Source organism: Manis pentadactyla, chromosome 12 (assembly GCF_030020395.1).
Source record: "Manis pentadactyla isolate mManPen7 chromosome 12, mManPen7.hap1, whole genome shotgun sequence".
Taxonomy (NCBI): domain Eukaryota; kingdom Metazoa; phylum Chordata; class Mammalia; order Pholidota; family Manidae; genus Manis; species Manis pentadactyla.
This window is the reverse complement of record NC_080030.1, coordinates 46,871,366-46,890,657: the sequence shown is the minus strand read 5'-3', so window position 1 is coordinate 46,890,657 and position 19,292 is coordinate 46,871,366.

Genomic DNA, 19,292 nt, shown 5'->3' with positions numbered 1-19,292 from the left:
TTTATGGAATGCAATTTTTCAATACAAAGATGAGTGTGCTAGAAACTTATAGCCCCACAAATTGCCTTCACACACAGCACAAAACTGTGCAATGTCCTTTGATATTTATTTTCTTTTTTTGAAACTTTTTGCACATAGATTCTAGAAGGAAAGTCAACTATGTACCAGCATCCCTATTAAGGACAAGTTTGGTTACATAGAGATCATGAATAGTTACTTTCTGATGTCCCTTGAGAGTGGATTGATGCTGCCTGATGCCATCCATTTTTTTGGTCACAGTAGAACACATGTTATGACCAAGAATAATACATTAGCTAGAAATGTTTTAGGAAAGTATAAATAAACCTTCAACAACAATCCTTTTCAGCTGCAAAACTCTATGACAGAACTTCTGCTTTTTGGCAAGATGGAAAAACAACAGCTGGACTTACGCTATTAAATAAAACAAAAACATGAAATAAGATATATAAAACAGGAGACATCACACAACGCAGGAGGGTAACCCCTCAGCAATGGGAAACAAATAAGGTAAGCTCTATGAATACCTTGGTTTACTACCTTGAGAGCACTTTCAGGTCATGGCACAAGGATGGGAATGTGTGAGGCCTATAAGACTCCACAAGTTGGTGACAGGGAACTAAAGGTTTGGGGAACCAAGGTGGGCAGAGTTCACAGGACAGAGTGCTAAAGAGAAGAGAACTGCACCAAGAAAATAATCCCAGAGATAAGATCAGAGAGTACCCCTTGAGTATTAAGCAAAGTACCAATCAATGTTCATGTGTGAGAAAATTACCTTAGGTTGTGGGGGAAAAACATCTAAAAGGATTAGTGAGGACAGTGTTTTATACTCACAAGAGCTGAGAATATTGCACATTCCCATCAGCCTGAGTGGAAATTCTCATAGTTCATGGGACACTGGGTATAGTGCTTGGCAAGTTTCATCTCAGGAATGGTAAATAATTAGCCCTCAACCTAGTACTCTTCCAGACCTGCCCAGCAAAGAATAAAGGCAAGACTCAAAATGATCAAACTGATTGCATTAATTTAACAGCATCATAGAATTAAGCTCAAGACTATTTATGGGAATAAAAAACATTCAGAACTCAAGGTAAAGTTCATTAAGTCTTGCATCCAATCAAAGATTACTAGGCATATGAAGAAGCAGGAAACTCTGACCTATAAGAGAAATATCAACTAATTAAAAGTGACACAGAACTGACATGTGTTAGAAATGGCATACAAGAATATTAAAAGTTATCATAAATGTATTCCAAGAGCTTACAAATATTAAATAGTAAAGACATGAAAGATATCAAAAGATCCAAATGTAAATTACAGAGATGAAAACCACAATTGGCAAAATAAAATATACTCTGGATAGGACCAATAGCAGATTAGACATTGCTGAATAAAATATTAGCAAATTTAAAGTCATAGCAATATAAACTATCCAAAATGAAACAGAGACAAAAACAAAACAAAACAAAAAATTTAAATGGCATCTGAGAGTGGAACAACTTCCAGTGGCCTAATATAGGTATAATTGGAGTATCTGAATGTGAAGAGGTCGAGGGGATGGACAGAAAAATAATTGAAGAAATAATGGCCAAAGTTTTTCAAATTTGATGAAAACTAAAATTCATAAGCACAAGAAACACGAAGAAACAATACCAAGTCATAGTAAACATATTTTTTTTCAACCAGTGATAAAGTTTTAAGAGCAGTCCAGGATAAAAGGCACATTATATACAGAGGGAAAAAATAAGGATGACACATTTCTCATCAGAAACAATGTGAGCAGACAAAAGAGAACATCTTTAAAGTATTGAAAGGAAAACTATGTTAACTGAGAATTTCATATCTAGCAAAAACAACTTTTAAAAACAGTGAACGCGATATACAAAACTTGGAAGAATTTATAATCAGCAGACCGTCACTATCAGAAATGGTAAAATAGGTCCCCCAGGCAGAAGTAAAATGTTTTCCATGGTAATATGGATCTACACAAAGGAATGATGAGCACCAGAAACAGCAGCTACATGAGAAAATACATAAGATTTTTTCTTATATTCATATCTGTTTAAAAGATAACTGGTTGACTGAATCAAACTAATAACAATGAATAAATAAAATATATGCCAACAATAGCATAAAAACTGGGAAGGGAGAAATGAAATATACTCTTGAAAGGTTATCATACTAGACATGAAGTGGCATATCACTTGAAGATAGACTGTAGTAAATTAAAGCTATACAGTATAAATCTTAAATCAACCCAATAAAACAAACAAACAAAAAAAACCAAATTAAGCTATGCTTAATAAAACAGCAAAGGAGATAAAACAGAACCGTAAAAAAATACAGCTAATGAAAAAGAATTAAGGAAGAGAACAAAGAACATCTGGGACAAAGGAAAAACAAATAGGCAGATGATAGACTTAAGCCTAACAGCATCAACAATTACATTAAATGCAAATGGTTTAACATGCCAACCAAAAAGCAGAGATGGTCAAAGTGGATAAAAACAAGACTATATTTTGCTTTTAAGAGATGCACTTTAAATATAAAGCACAAATAGTTAGAAGGATGGAAAAAGATATTCCATGATAGTCAAAGAGTAACCTGGAGCTGCTATGACACAATCCAGCGGTTCCATTCCTATGTACTGACCTAAGAGAAGAGAAAGTTTACATTCATACAAAGACTTAAACACAAATGCTCACAGCAGTTTTATTTGTAATAGTCAGAAACTGGAAATAGCTTCAACATCAACAGATGAATGGACAAAGTCATTTACTTGAAAAAAATATTCTTTTCTCTAGCTTACTTATTATACAAATATAGTATATAATACATATAATGTACAAAATGTGTTAATTGACTATGTTATCAGTAATGCTTCCAGTCAACAGTAGGCTATTAGTAGTTAAGTTTTTGGGGAGTCAAATTTGTATGTGGATTTTCAGTGGCACAGGAGGTTGGTTCCCTTAACCTCTGCTTTGTTCAAAGGCCAACTATATTTTGCAGACACATTAATGGTGCCTAAGGTAGATTTTTGTTTAATCCTTTGTTAGTCTTTAAACAACATTTAGCCTTTTTATAACTTAAACTTAAATTGCATATTAATATAACCCCCTATATTGCTACAATTATTTCAGAAACAGGCATTTATCACTGATGAATTAAAAGTACTTGAGGACAGGTATTGCCTTGCCTTTGCAATCACAGCATCCAGCAGTTTACCAGTCACATACAGGGTGTTGAACAGTTACTTTTGTTTTTTTGTTCTCAAACCCGATGTATGAGATGCTGCATTTCTCTCTGAAACAGTATTTTCATGTCTATGTAAGAGTAATGAAGAAGTACAGAACATTTTGCCTCTATTTCCCTATTATTTTCCATCAAACAATTTCCATGGGTGTCTTCGGAAACCGTCTCTCATATGCAACCAAGATATATTAGTTTCTTTATCCTGGATGATAGAACTAGGCATGGATCATGTTTTATTAATCTCTGTATGCCCAGTGTCTGACACATAGTAGGTGCTCATTAAATTTTGTGTGAATGAATGAATAAGTGAGTAACACCAGCTTCTGTGTAGTGTTAAAGTCATTAGACTGGTGTTTGGCCCTAAGGCTATCAGGTTTGAGCAACAAGTTTGTGTCTGACTCTGTAGTGGATACAAAGGTGCATACAGTAGACCCGCCCAGCCTGAAGGATGTAGATATGGAAAGACATCAAATATAATACCACAGTGTAAGTGCTACAACTAAAGTATGAAAGATCTATGGAAACACAGGTAAAGGGGTGAAGGTTTTTGAGTGTTAATTCAAGTGGGACTTGAAAATAAGAGAAAAAATATGCAGAAGTTTTGAATAAAGTTAACCAAGAAAGAAATTTTCAGAATAACATGTTTAACATAACCACCAAGATTAGCCATAGAAAACAGACATAGATAAGATCAGGTTTCTAAAGAAATGCATGGATAAATTAAAATATATTGTAATGTATCTCCCAAGTTTAAGTTACAGAGCTCCTTCAAAAAGCAACAAATATTTTAAGCCACCTGGATGACAATGACAGTGGTTGGGTTGTCATTTCCCAATAGCCCCTGCTATTTAAAAGACAGGGAAGGGGAAGAAGAGCATTCTAGGTAGAAAAACAATGTTTGCAAAGTACTCAAGTGTTTTGGGGATAGTGAGTTTAGTTTGACTAGTTTTCTTAGGAAAAAGTGACTAGTTTAGCCTGCTTCAGCAGACCTAAGAAAACACTGTAGTCTGGAGGCTTAAACAACAGAAATTTATTTCTCACAGTTCTGAAAGCTGGGAAGTCCAAGGTCAAAGTGCCAGCTCATTCAGTTTCTGGTGAGGACTTGCCTCCTGGCTTGCAAACATCAGCCTTCTCACCATGTCCTCAGATGGCCTGTCCTCAGTGCATGCTTGGGGTTGCAGGGAGAACAAGCTCTCTGGCATCTCTTGTTTTAGTCTCATATGAAGGCCCCAACCTCATGACCTCATGTAGCCCTAATTACCTCCCAAGTCCCCGTCTCCTAATACCATCACACTGGTGGTTAGGGTTCAACATATGAATTTGGTGGGGATACAATTCAGGTCAGGGCAGTGGCTGAGATGGGACTGGACATGTATAGCTGGGCCAGCTACTCAAGCACTATGTTCAGCACATTTCCAATGTCAACAAGGAGGCAGTACAAATTTTATAACAGGGAAAAGACACGATCCAAGCATTTTTAGAGAGGTACCTTTGATGAGCAGCATCGTCTGGCCGCTGTTTCCTGCTGCTTTAGTGACTCAAGTGGCTGGTTGTCAGGAAGCAGACTACACTCAGTAGGATACAACATATTGAATAATCACAAGAATTTGTGATGCATTATTGGGAAATTGTTGCTCAGAAAATTATTTAAAAATCTGTGATTATCTTTTTTTACCTAGTATTTACCCACATGAGTTATTTGAATCATGAGTGTCTGGCAGTGGTACCATGAACCTACAAGGCATTTCTTTATATAGAGAGTATTTTGTCCTTTCATCTTGTTGACAAATTAGATCCCCTCTTCTCTCCTTGTTGCCACTATAATTGAAGGCAATTCCCTTGGGGCGATCCACCAGTAGGCTCATCTTGTTTCATTACTCTCTTTATTTTTCACCTTTCCTTATTTTGGATATAACTTGGGGGAATTCACATTTATTCCTTAAGGGTATTTATTACTGAATAATGCCCACTATTTTTACTCATGCCAAACCAAACATCTTTAAGCTGAAATAGATCCTTGGTAAAGAAATGGGAAAACAATTTTAAACACAGTCACAACAAAAAACCAAAAAACAACAAATGATGATGCCTCTTGTAAAGAGGCAGCATTTTGCCATCTGTGCAAACTTAGGGGTGGGTTTTTTGAAGTCATTTAGTTAAGAACAAGAATTAAAATGACTTGGAGCATAAAGACAAATTTTTAAAAAGGCAACAATGTTCTTTCCAAGTGAAAAGCCCAAAGAGACCAAAGGTTTGATGATGTCCTAGATTTCTGGGGCAGTCTACACTGAAATGGTTATTTGTTTCTTTTGGAACTGCCAAATTTTTTAGGTCATTAGTGGTTAGGCAAAGTTGTTAATGCCACTAACATTTCTTGTTAATGCCATTTTTTTTTAAGCCCGGTAAATCTCAATCATCAAATAAAATTTAAAACACCAACACAATAGTTTGAGACTTTTCCATTTATTTCTAGTATGGAACGTTTAGAACCATAAACTGTCACATTTTTGCAAACCGCTACTGTTTTATTATTCTGTGCTGAGCATTTTCTTTTCCATAGTTATAACCATCCCAGATCCCTGACTTAAGTCCCTGCTTGAGTTCACATATTAAAGTCTTTGACCCCTCTTAGGCTTTTCCTGCATGAATTTGGAAGGAGGCACAATGGTTACTTTTCATTCTAATTTAAGCTGCTATTCCAACTGCAGTGAGAAGCAGTGTGCATTTGAGTGAATCACAGAGCTGGCTTCATTTCAGGACTTGTGCCTGGTGCAAGGAAAGGTCTGGGCAGGCTCCCCAAGGGGTGTGTTCAGCTGCATCTTGGCTTACTGGCTGCTTCAGTGAGGATTTCAAGACTGACTGTGAATAGCATGGAATCTCTAACCAGTTTATCTTTTATGCTCTCATATGTAACATTTTTTGGTGTATCTTTATTTCACTTTAATCAGGTGATAAAGGAGTACCTTTCTCAGAGCTGACGTCATGAGGTGGAGGGGAAGCACTCTGGATTTGATGCCAGAGAGTGTTAAGAGTCACATCCAGGTCCTATTTGGAAAACCCTATGTATTGTCTATACAACACTTCCTCAAATTACTTGATTTCAGTTTCATAGGAGCTATTTTACAGCTCTGTATGCTGCAAGAACTGATAGGCATACAAATTCGGTCCTGTCTGGTATGAGTTTACTGACTTCCCTTTCCCAGCCCCTGATGGGAAGAGGTGGGGGGAAACAGTTTTGCTTCCATCTGCAATTCACCTCAACCTTCCCTTCACTCCACACAAATTTGTGCTTCTTGACTTCCTTTTTGAACTGGCTGTTAACATCTTCCTGGTTCCCTCACTGAATGAGCTAAACAAAATCTTTAATGCGTGTTCATTTTATGTCTGTATGAAAGTCATGATTTTATTTTATTTTTATTTTAATTAGCTTTTAACACTAAGCTTCCTCATTTGGAGAATGAGCATACCTCACTCACCTTCCTCCCTGAAGTTTTGCGATTGTACGAGTTATAATTAACGGGGTTGTAATGATAGCCTAAGGGCTGAAAATGTGTCTTTAGCTACCTTCGTAGTCTAGTATCTGGGAAAGATACATATTCTAGTATCTAGAATCTGCCCCTAGATGCTCTTTATTATAAAATACTAGGCTAATAGGAAGGGTTATCATTATTATTAGACATTATTGGCAACACAGGAGCCAGCAACCTCTGACTTCATTTTGAAAGTGGCCAGGGGGGTCATCTTAGGTAGCAAGCAAAGAGCCAGAGGTGTGGAGCTCACGTGATGGGCAAATGAGGACATGGATACACTGAGTGCTTTCTGATTCCAGTGAAGAGGCTGCTGGTGGCAGAAAAAGGTTGAAGGTGACTCTAAAAGTTGCCTCTTCCTTTCTGGGCCCTTTGCCACCAGGGATTTAGAGGTCAAAAGTGCTTACTCCACGCAAACATCAGTTGGCCTAACATACAGCCCCTTGTCACTTCTCCCGGTCTTCACCTGTGCTGACTGTTGTGGAAGGGCTGATGGAGGCAGAGAGCAGGACTTCTGGTATGCAAAATTCTATGGTGAATACGAAGATTTGTCAGAGCACTTAAACTTGGCCAGCGCTTATTGGCTGGATCTGTATCCTACTCTTTACATTCAAATTATTTACTTCAGTTCCACAATATAGTATCAAAAACTTTAGAACAGGAAGCTAAAGCTCAAATGTGAGGTCACTATAGAAATATTTCGGGATATTTTTTAATAGTCCCAGTATTCTTAGCTTCACTTTTCTACTCCTTCTCTCTCCCTGACCTCAAAAATGAACATGTACACTAAACATCTGGTTCACTAATTACTAACCTAAGATTCACAGGAAGGTAACCTGTGTTCCCTGAGTATCTGGATGCATCCTTCTGTTAGATACTGCAGTAGGCAAATAATGGCTCCTAAGAATATAGGATCCTAGTCCCTGGAATTTGTAACTATTACATTATACAGGAAAAGGGTCTTTTATAAAAGTGATTAGATGAAGGATTATGACAAGGGGAAATTATCTAGATTAACCTGGTGGGCCCTCACTGCAATTGTGTCACTGTAAGAGAGGCAGAGGGAGATTCGACACAGACAGAAGAGGAAAAGCCACTTTGACCATAGCTGCTGAGATTGGAGCAATGAAGCCATAAACCAAGGAATGCCAGCAGCCCCAGAAGCGGGAAGAGAACAGGAAGGAATTTTCCCTTGGAGCATCCAGATGGAACGCAGCTCTGCCAACACCTCCATTCAGCCCACTGAAACTGATTTTAAACTTCTGGCCTCCAGACTAGGACAGAACTAATTTCTACTCTCTGAAGCCTCTGAATCTGTAGTTATTTGTTACATCAGCCACAGGAAACTAGTACAGATACCTGTACAAATATTATATTGTAAAACCTAAAACACAAAATAGATGAAAAATCTCCCAAAACTTTGCCAAGTGTACTTGCTATAACAAAGTACAGTATATACAGGGTAATTTAAGTGATGCAAGTTTTATTTCTCACAGTTCTGGAGGATTGAGGCTCTAGATCAAGGTGTCAGCAGGGTTGATCTCTTCTGAGATGTCTCTCCTTAGCTTAAAGATGTCTGTCTTCTCCCTGTGTCTTAACATGGTCTTCCTTCTACATGCTAGGTTAGGACCTACCCATATGAACTCAGTATACTTTAATTACCTCCTTAAAGACTCTGTCTCAAAATAGTCACATTCTGAGGTACTAGGAGTTAGGGCTTCAACATAAGAATTTTGAAGGGGACACAATTCAGCCCATTACCCCAAGTTATGTCATTATCTCCATTTCTACTCATGAGAAAAGACTAAAGGCCCAAACTTTGCTTAACATCATTTAGTCGATAAGTCCAGAAGCTTGGATTTGAAATCAAGTTGCTCTGATTCCACTACCTAGTTCTTAAAAAAAAAGAATAAATTATTTTAGGTAGAATTAACTTTTGTTGAACATTATTTCTTATTAGAAAGTTTTGATAAAAGTTACCAGTGTCCAGTAAGGCTAAGTCAAGGTTATCAATGTTAAGTTAGGACACAAAAAGAAAGACAATGGGACACAGGTGCTCAAGATGGTGGTGTGAGTAGGGCGGTGGAAATCTCCTTCCAAAACCATATATATTTTGCAAATACAGCAAATGCAACTATTCCTAAAGAAAGACCAGAAAGATACAGGACAAGGGCCAGGCTACATCTATATCTGTGAGAACTCAGCATCCAACGAAAAGGGTAAGAAACAAAGCCATGACCCAGCAGGACCCGAGCACTCCCCCCACCCCAGCTCACTGGTCAGAGGAAAATAATCAGAGTGGGGAGGGAGTGGAAGCACAGGACTGCTAAATAACCAGCCCTAGTAATCTGCACCAGGAGCACAGACACACATTGCATGGTGTACTTGATATTAGAGAAATGGAAAAGTAAAATCTGAGAAGGAGACTGTGAGCAGGTCTCCACAGCTGGCTCCCCTGGGACAAAAGAAAAGCAGGTGCTTTAAAAGTCTTAAAGGGGCAAGGGGTTAACAGGTGAACAAAATCGTCCCAGCACACTCAGCCCAGCAGGCTGGGAATCTTAAGAATTTCAGGCGCCCTAACTCCCTGGGTGGCAATGCAGCTCCGAAGCCCCTCACGGTGATAAGCAGGCTGCCGCTCATTCCCCACCACTGGCACTGCAAACAAACTGGCTGACCCACCATTGCTGCGGACTAGCCAGGGAGCAGCCCTGCCCACAGAAACCACACAGAATCTTTTCCCAGCGTGCAGCTAACCAGGTCATACCCAGAGGCTGCTGCCAGCACGCAGCTGCCCGGCACAGGCGGAGGAAGCCGGGGCAAAGTGCAGAAGGCACAAAGGGGCGCTGTTCTCGCAGGAGAAAACACCCAGCATGCCTGTGACCCCTGGTAATGCCCTAGGCCATTCTGAGGGCTGCCTCACCCACAGCAGCTCAGACGATTAACCCAGAGACTGCTCCTTGTGTGTGGGTAACTGGCCTAGGCAGCAGAGAAGGGCAAGGTGACCAGCAAGCAGGAAGGGACTTTGTTCTCCAGCTGACACATGTGCCACTTGCCAGTGATTATACTTCTATCACTATGAAAAGGCAGAAGAACCCGGTCCTGTCCCAAAATCACTCAAACAATGCCAGAGATAGGGCCTGGTGAGATAGATATAACCAATCTTCCTGAAAAAGAATTCAAAATAAAAGTCATAACCATGCTGATGGACCTGCAGAGAAATATTCAAGAGCTAAGAGATGAAGTCTGGAGGGAGATAACAGAAATGAAACCATCAGTAGAAGGACTTAAGAGCAGACTGGATGAAGTTCAGGAGACTGTTAATGGAACAGAAATCAGAGAACAGGAATACAGAGAAGCTGAAGCAGAGAGAGACAAAAGGATCTCTAGGAATGAAAGAATATTAAGAGAACTGTGTGACCAATCCAAACGGAACAATATTCACATAATAGGGGTACCAGAAGAAGGAGAAAAAGGGATAGAAAGTGTCTTTGAAGAAATAATTGCTGAAAACTTCCCTAAACTGGGGAAGGAAATAGTCTCTCAGACTATGGAAGCCCACAGATTTCCCAACACAAGGGACCCAAGGAGGACAACACCAAAACATATAATAATTAAAATGGCAAAGATCAAAGACAAGGACAGGGTATTAAAAGAGGCCAGAGAGAGAAAAAAGATCACCTACAAAGGAAAACCCATCAGGCTATCATCAGACTTCTCAACAGAAACCTTACAGGCCAGAAGAGAATGGCATGATATATTTAATGCAATGAAACAGAACCAAGAATACTATAACCAGGAAGATTATCATTTAAATTTGAAGGAGGGATTAAACAATTTGTAGACAAGCAAAAGCTGAGGGAGTTTACCTCCAACCACCTCTACAGGGTATTTAAAGGGACCACTCTAGATGGAAGTATTCCTAAGGTAAATAGATGTCACCAGAGAAAATAAAATCACAGCAAAAAAAGCAGACCAACCAAATACTAACTAAAGGCAAAAAATAAAATCAGCTATCCACAAAAGCAGTCAAGGGAAATACAAAAGAGTATAGAATAAAACACTAACATATAAAGAATGGAGGAGGAAGAATAAGAAGGGAGAGAAATAAAGAATCTTCAGACTGTATTTATAATAGCATAATAAGTGAGTTAAAGTTAGACGGTTAGACAGTCAAGAAGCTAGCCTTGAACCTTTGGTAACCACGAATCCAAAGCCTGCAATGGCAGTAAGTACATATCTATCAATAATCACCCTAAATGTAAATGGATCGAATGCACCAATCAAAAGACACAGAGTTATAGAATGGATAAAAAAGCAAGACCCATATATATGCTGCTTACAAGAGACTCACCTCAAACCTAGAGACATACACAGACTAAAAGTAAAGGGATAGAAAAAGATATTTCATGCAAACAATAGGGAGAAAAAAGCAGGTGTTGCAGTACTTGTATCAGGCAAAATAAGACTTCAAAACAAAGAAAGTAACAAGAGATAAAGAGGGACGTTACATAATGATAAAGGGGTCAGTCCAACAAGAGGATATAACCATTACAAATATGCACCCAACACAGGAGCACCGACATTATGTGAAACAAATACTAACAGAATTAAAGGAGGAAATAAAATGCAATGCATTCATTTTAGGAGACTTCAACACACCAGTCACTCCAAAGGACTGATCAACCAGACAGAAAATAAGTAAGGACACAGAGGCACTGAACAACACATTAGAATAGATGGATCTAACAGACATCTACAGAACTCTACACCCAAAAGTAGCAGGATACACATTCTTCTCAAGTGCACATGGAACATTTTCTAGAATAGACCACATACTAGGCCACAAAAAGAGCCTCAGTAAATTAAAAAAGACTGAAATTCTACCAACCAACTTCTCAGATCACAAAGGTATAAAACTATAAATAAATTGTACAAAGAAAACAAAAAGCCTCACAAACACATGGAGGCTTAACAACATGCTCTAAATAATCAATGGATCAATGACCAAATTAAAACAGATATTGAGCAATATATGGAGACAAGCGACAACAACAGCATAAAGCCCCAACTTCTGTGGGATTCAGTGAAGGCAGTTCTAAGAGAAAAGTATACAGCAATCCATGCCTATTTAAGGAAGGTAGAACAATCACAAATGAATAGTCTAAAGTCACAATTATTGAAGAACAAATGAGGTCCAAAGTCAGCAGAAGGAGGGACATAATAAAGATCAGAGAAGAAATAAGTAAAACAGAAGAATAGAATAGAAAAAAGTCAATGAAATCAAGAACTGGTTCTTTGAGAAAATAAAGAAAATAGATAAACCCCTAGCCAGACTTATTAAGAGAAAAGGGAATCTATACACATAAACAGAATCAGAAATGGGAAAGGAAAAATCACTATGGACAAAATAGAAATACAAAGAATTATTAGAGAATACTATGAAAATCTATATGCTCACAAACTGGATAACCTAGAAGAAATGGACAACTTCCTAGAAAAATACAACCTTCCAAGACTGACCAAGGAAGAAACAGAAAATCTAAACAGACCAATTACCAGCAATGAAATTGAATTGGTAATCAAAAAACTACCCAAGAACAAAACCCCCAGGCAAGATGGATTCACCACTGAATTTTATCAGACATTTAGAGAAGACATAATACCCATTCTCCTTAAAGTTTTCCAAAAGTAGAAGAGGGATACTTCCAAACTCATTTTATGAAGCCAGCATCACTCTAATACCAAAATCAGGAAAAGACACCACAAAAAAAGAAAATTACAGACCAATACCCTGATGAACATAGATGCAAAAATACTCAATAAAATGTTAGCAAACCAAATTCAAAAATACATCAAGAGGATCATACACCATGATTGAGTGGGATTCATCTCAGAGATGCAAGGATGGTACAACATTCGAAAATCCATCAACATCATCCACCACATCAACAAAAAGGACAAAAACCACATGATCATCTCCATAGATGCTGAAAAAGCATTCGACAAAATTCAACATCCATTCATGATAAAAACTCTCAACAAAATGGGTATAGAGGGTAAGTATCTCAACATAATAAAGGCCATCTATGATAAACCCACAGCCAACATCATACTGAACAGTGAGAAGCTGAAAGCTTTTCCTCTGCGATCGGTAACAAGACAGGGATGCCCACTCTCCCCACTGTTATTCAACATAGTACTGGAGGTCCTAGCCATGGCAATTAGACAAAACAAACACAAGGAATCCAGATTGGTAAAGAAGAAGTTAAACTGTCACTATTTGCAGATGACATGATACTGTACATAAAAAACCCTAAAGACTCCACTCCGAAACTACTAGAGCTAATATCAGAATTCAGCAAAGTTGCAGGATACAAAATTAACACACAGAAATCTGTGGCTTTCCTATATACTAACAATAAACTAATAGAAAGAGAAATCAGGAAGACAATTCCTTTCACAATAGCATCAAAAAGAATAAAATACCTAGGAATAAACCTAACCAAGGAAGTGAAAGACGTATACCCTGAAAACTATAAGACACTCTTAAGAGAAATGAAATAGGTCACTAACAAATGGAAACTCATCCCATGCTCCTGGCTAGGAAGAATTAATATCGTCAAAATGGCCATCTTGCCCAAAGCAATATACAGATTCGATGCAATCCCTATCAAACTACCAACAGTATTCTTCAGTGAACTGGAAAAAATAGTTCAAAAATTCATATGGAACCGTCAAAGACCCCGAATAGCCAACGCAATCCTGAGAAGGAAGAATAAAGTGGGTGAGGGATCTCGCTTCCCAACTTCAAGCTCCACTACAAAGCCACAGTAATCAAGACAATTTGGTATTGGCACAAGAAGAGACCCACAGACCAGTGGAACAGAATAGAGAGTCCAGATATTAACCCAAACACATATGGTCAATTAATATACAATAAAGGAGCCATGAATTTACAATGGGGAAATGACAGCCTCTCCAACAGCTGGTTTTGGCAAAACTGGACAGCTACATGTAAGATAATGAAACTGGATAATTGTCTAACCCCATACACAAAAGTAAATTCGAAATGGATCAAAGACCTGAATGTAAGTCATGAAAGCATAAAACTCTTAGAAAAAAACATAGACAAAAATCTCTTGGACATAAACATGAGCAACTTCTTCATGAACTTATCTCCCTGGGCAAGGGAAACAAAAGCAAAAATGAACAAGTAGGACTATATCAAGCTGAAAAGCTTCTGTACAGCAAAGGACACCATCAATAGAACAAAAAGGCATCCTACAGTATGGGAGAATATATTCATAAATGACAGATCCGATAAGGGGTTATCATCCAAAATATATAAAGATCTCATGCACCTCAACAAAGAAAAAGCAAATAAGCCAATTAAAAAATGGGCAGAGGAGCTGAACAGACAGTTCTCCAAAGAAGAAATTCAGATGGCAAAAAGGCACATGAAAAGATGCTCCACATCAGTAATCATTAGAGAAATGCAGATTAAAACCACAATGAGATATCACCTCACACCAGTTAGGATTGCCACCATCCAAAAGACAAACAACAACAAATGCTGGGAAGGATGTGGAGAAAGGGGAACCCTCCTACACTGCTGGTGGGAAGGTAAATTAGTTCAACCATTGTGGAAAGCAGTATGGAGGTTCCTCAAAAAACTCAAAATAGAAATACCATTTGACCCAGGAATTCCACTCTAAGGAATTTACCCTAAGAATGTAGGAACAGAGTTTCAAAAAGACATATGCCCCCCTATGTTTATCGCAGCACTATTTACAATAGCCAAGAAATGGAAGCAACCTAAGTGTCTATCAGTAGATGAATGGATAAAGAAGAGGTGGTATATATACACAATGGAATATTATTCAGCCATAAGAAGAAAACAAATCCTACCATTTGCAATATGGATGGAGCTAGAGGGTATTATGCTCAATGAAATAAGCCAGGCAGAGAAAGACAAGTATCAAACGATTTCACTCATCTGTGGAGTATAAGAACAAAGAATAAACTGAAGGAACAAAGCAGCAGCAGACTCACAGAACCCAAGGATGGACTAACAGGTACCAAAGGGAAAGGGACTGGGGAGGATGGTGGGAAAGGAGGATAAGGGGTAAAAAGGGGCACTACGGTTAGCACACATAATATAGGTGGGGGGGGGCAAGGGAAAGGCAGTACAACACAGAGAAGACAAGTAGTGATTCAATAACACCTTACTATGCTGATGGACAGTGACTGTAATGGGGTATATGGTGGGGACTTGATAATGGGGGGAATCTAGTAACCATAATGTTGCTCATGTAATTGTACATTAACGATACAAAAAAAAAAGACAGACAATGGAAAAGACAGAACCCCATGGGGTACAATATGAAATTAAAGCAGAATGACATATATGAACTTCTACTACTTGTACTTCAGAGTACAAGGAGTCAAATGAAAAGTAAAGAATCAGGGAGATCACATCACTGTCTTTGAAGAGTCTTGCTTTTTATAGCTCACCGCTCTGGAGTCTAATTCAATAAGTTCAGTCTGAAGCTGAAGGAGATACAGCCTAGGCAGTAAAGATCAATATATTAAAGAACAAAACACAGCCAGAAAACAATCACTCTTATAGTTGATTTCCTGAAATATCATTTTTGGGACAAACGTAAACATCTACAGTGAATTAGTTATTTTTAGGAGAAACGTAGAAATTTTATATCATCGTAATAGCTTACTTTTATTTTTCTTAAATAATAATGCCTTCATATTTACTTTATGAGACATCATTCTTTTTCTTTATAAAAACTTCAATCATGTTTTAAAATGTCTTTTCTTAATGGGGGAGAATTTTCAAACATAACATCATTCATTGAACAAATATTTATTGAAGACTATCTAGCATATATTATTCTAAAATTGGGAATGAATTAAAAAAAAACAGAAAAATCCTAAACAAAGCCTACATTTTGGTGGGGTAAAGGCATACAGTAAACAATTACATGCCAAAATTAAATACAGTGTATGTATATACCAGTCATGCCTTAGAGTGACTGCACTGACAGTCAACATAAGCCCACAATCCCTAAGAGTAACTACCAAATTCCTAACCCACAGAAATCAGGACAGATACAAATAATTGTTTTTCTTTAAGTCATTCAATTGTTTGTTATTCAGAATTAGATAACTTGCATGTTGTTTATAATTATTCAAATATGTTGTTAGTACCTGCTTTGTAATAGTTTTGTGTTTTCAAATGATTATTTTATGTTAAATATTACAACTAGAAAATGATACTAGAAAATATAGATTTTCCTCTAGGCAGTGCTTTGAAAGCAATTATTGGTATGTTGTTGTCACTCTTAGAAGAGTCTGATATTTCAGAGTTACAGAGATCAGGCTCTTTAAAAGGAATATGAATTTCTATCCAGAGAACCGAGTTTCCTATGTTGCTTAATTACTTGAAAAGAGGGCCTCTAGATAATTATAACACCTGCAAGGTGCTTGTCACAATAGATACTCAGAAAGATAAATCTGTTCCTTTACTTTCCATGGATGAATTCTAACTTCTAATCAATTAGACTAATGATTAACTTCATAGATTTATACACAGACAATAAATCTGTTACCTGCTTTCCAAGCCATAATGGACTTGAAAGTTTAAGAAAATGCAAAGTTTGTATAATTTATTGGCCATAACGGTTTTGAATCTCTTAGAGATCACCATGGTTCCAACCTGTTAAAGTGATGGCCTCTACCGCCTGAGAGAATGATGCATTCAGTCCAGAGTATCTAAGGAAAAAAAATACCACATTTATTTCTTTCAAATAAGCCCATATTACTAAGGCCTGGATTTCTTTGTAAACATAGTAACAACAAAGAACTCTTGGAATTGCCACTGAATCAGATCTTTGGAACAAATGGTGATTTCACTGACTTCTGCCCAAGACATTTTAATGTTGAAGGTTGAAACATGATCTATTAGTAGCATGTGTTATTTAGCTGCTAATCTTAAGAGAAATCTTCATATAAACTTATTAGGGCACAGATAAATTTCTGTCTTTCAACTGTGTTTAAGGATTCAGTATCATCCTTTTTCTCTTCCTGGGCTGTGAAGGCATCTGTGTCAGGGTCTCAGGGTCTGAGACTCCCACACAGCATTTCTCCAGGAATGCCTTCACTCAAATTGCAAATGGGTTTGCCCCAAGGCCTATGATAGTTGTCTTACTCTTCTTTTTGAAGTTGGTTCCTTGGACACTGTGAGGTTGTACTCATTTTATTTTGTGTCAATGCATTCATCTTTTTAAATGGATGGCAGACAAAAGCAGCTTGTCTTTTCTGTATCACATATCATCAAAGAGTACTAGTATGCTGACACAGCACACTCCTGACCAACACAAGGTCTTCAAAGTTAACAAGGAGACTCACCACTGCAGAGTTCCTCTGCAAACCCTGCATACACAGAGCAGGGGTTCTCAAAGTGTGGTCCCAGACCAGCAGGAGCAGCACCACAGCAAACTTACTAGAAATTATTAGACCCCACCCAGACCTACCGTATCAGGAACAGGAGCAGGGCCTGGCAATCTGTGCTTTTAACTTTTAACAAGTCTTCCAGGGGATTCTGATGTGGGCTATAGTGCTACAGTTTGAGAACCAATGCTATAAGAAATTCCTATCCAAAGGGTAAGACTCATTGTTTGACCCCGCTAGGCCTGGCACAAATGTGGGTTTAAAAGAAAGACAGGATGTAACTGGCATTTGCACTTTCTTTTTAAACGGTTACCTCCTTGATTTCTCTTTAGGGTCAGAAGCTGGATGATAAAAGTAAGTTACTTCATAGTTGAAGTAAATTTAAATAAAGGAATTGAAAATGAGAGGAATGTTTGGTAGGGGTTCTATTTTTCGTAATCCACACAACTCTGCTCTTATGTGAACCATATTTATCAGTTATTCAGACAGTTAAATTCAGCAACTATTTATTGAACATAAAATAGCAGGTAATCCTTTTTACTAAATTCACTGAATTCCTTGATACATAAAATTAGCTGCATTTCCTATGTTTACTAACTTTTTAGAAAAGAAAATAGCAGCCCTCCCTTACTCTCTTTTTGTATTTATTATTAACTTGGCTAAGTAGATTCTGGAACTTACCACCATGCATTTTGGGAGAAAGAACAAGCACCTAAGATGGGAAATAACCATAGTTATTTATCTGCAGACTTAAAAGAACATTAAATTTCACTTGTACTTAAAAAAAAAATCCTAGCCTTTCCTCAAAATCTTGTAGAAATGACTTCACTATCTCCTTTGAGAACTCATTTTGTATTCTAAATTTTTCCTTATGGATAAGTGAAATCATACTGTGTATTGCTCTATGACCTTCCTCCTGTGCATTCAGTAGGAAAAGTGACTAGCTCCTCCCCACAGACATCTTAATACAAGATGAAATCTGTCTCCACACCACCTTTGCATGACAGTTTCAGTATGAATAGCTCCTTTATCTACTTACATGGGTGATGTGACTGCCATGGAATAAAGGTGTTAGTGTTGATCTGTATATTAAATAAGAGGGAGCTTAATTTCTCTTTAACATATAATCCCCTATGCAACATAAGTTCCAGTATATTGTTTCCACATCTTAGTGAATCTCCTTGCCTATTCCTACACCGGAGACCACTATCAGGTATCAGTGATAACTCATCTTAAAAGCTGTTTCTCAATTTCTTCTTTTTTTTTTTTGGTGCAACCTTTATTGTTTACATGTTTAGGTTACTTTTAAAGATGGTTGGGTGTTTTCTTAGAAACACTACAATTCTATTTAAAAGTAGTAGCATAAATAGTATCATCCATGTGCTTCCCCAAGGCTGGTATATGAGTCAGATTCGACCAGGGAAACAAACCAGCAGGAGATACATATTAAAGGATTTATTGCAAGGCACTGGCTTACTTGATTATGGAAGCTGGTTAAGCATATCCAAAAGGCTGTAGGGCAGGCCATCAGGAAGGGCAGGCTGGAGCTCTCAGGCATGGGCTGGAGCTGCTGTTCAAAGGCTGAGTTTCTTCCTTTGGGAAATTTCACTTTTGCTTCTAAGACTTTTCAACTAATTGAATCCAGCCCATCAAGTCACTGAGGATAATCCCCCTTAGAGTTGGCTAGTTATGGACCTTCATCATATCTATGAAACTTTTTCACAGCAATACACAAGTGAATGTTTGACTGAATAACTGATACTATGGCCTAGCCAAGGTAACTCATTAAAACTGGCCATCATAGGTGATAATTCTCTCTGGAGTCAAAGTCACAGATTATCACTATTTTACATTCATATGGAAAAGCATTTGGTTTAAAAAGTCAGCTGCTATATGAATTTCAACCATTCGAACAATTTTTTTAAACAAAATGTAAGATGCAAAATTAAATGGAATTCATTGTACAAAGTCCACCAACTAGCTAATGTGTGAGATTTCTTTCTACAGTAGGCCTTTGACAATGATCAATAA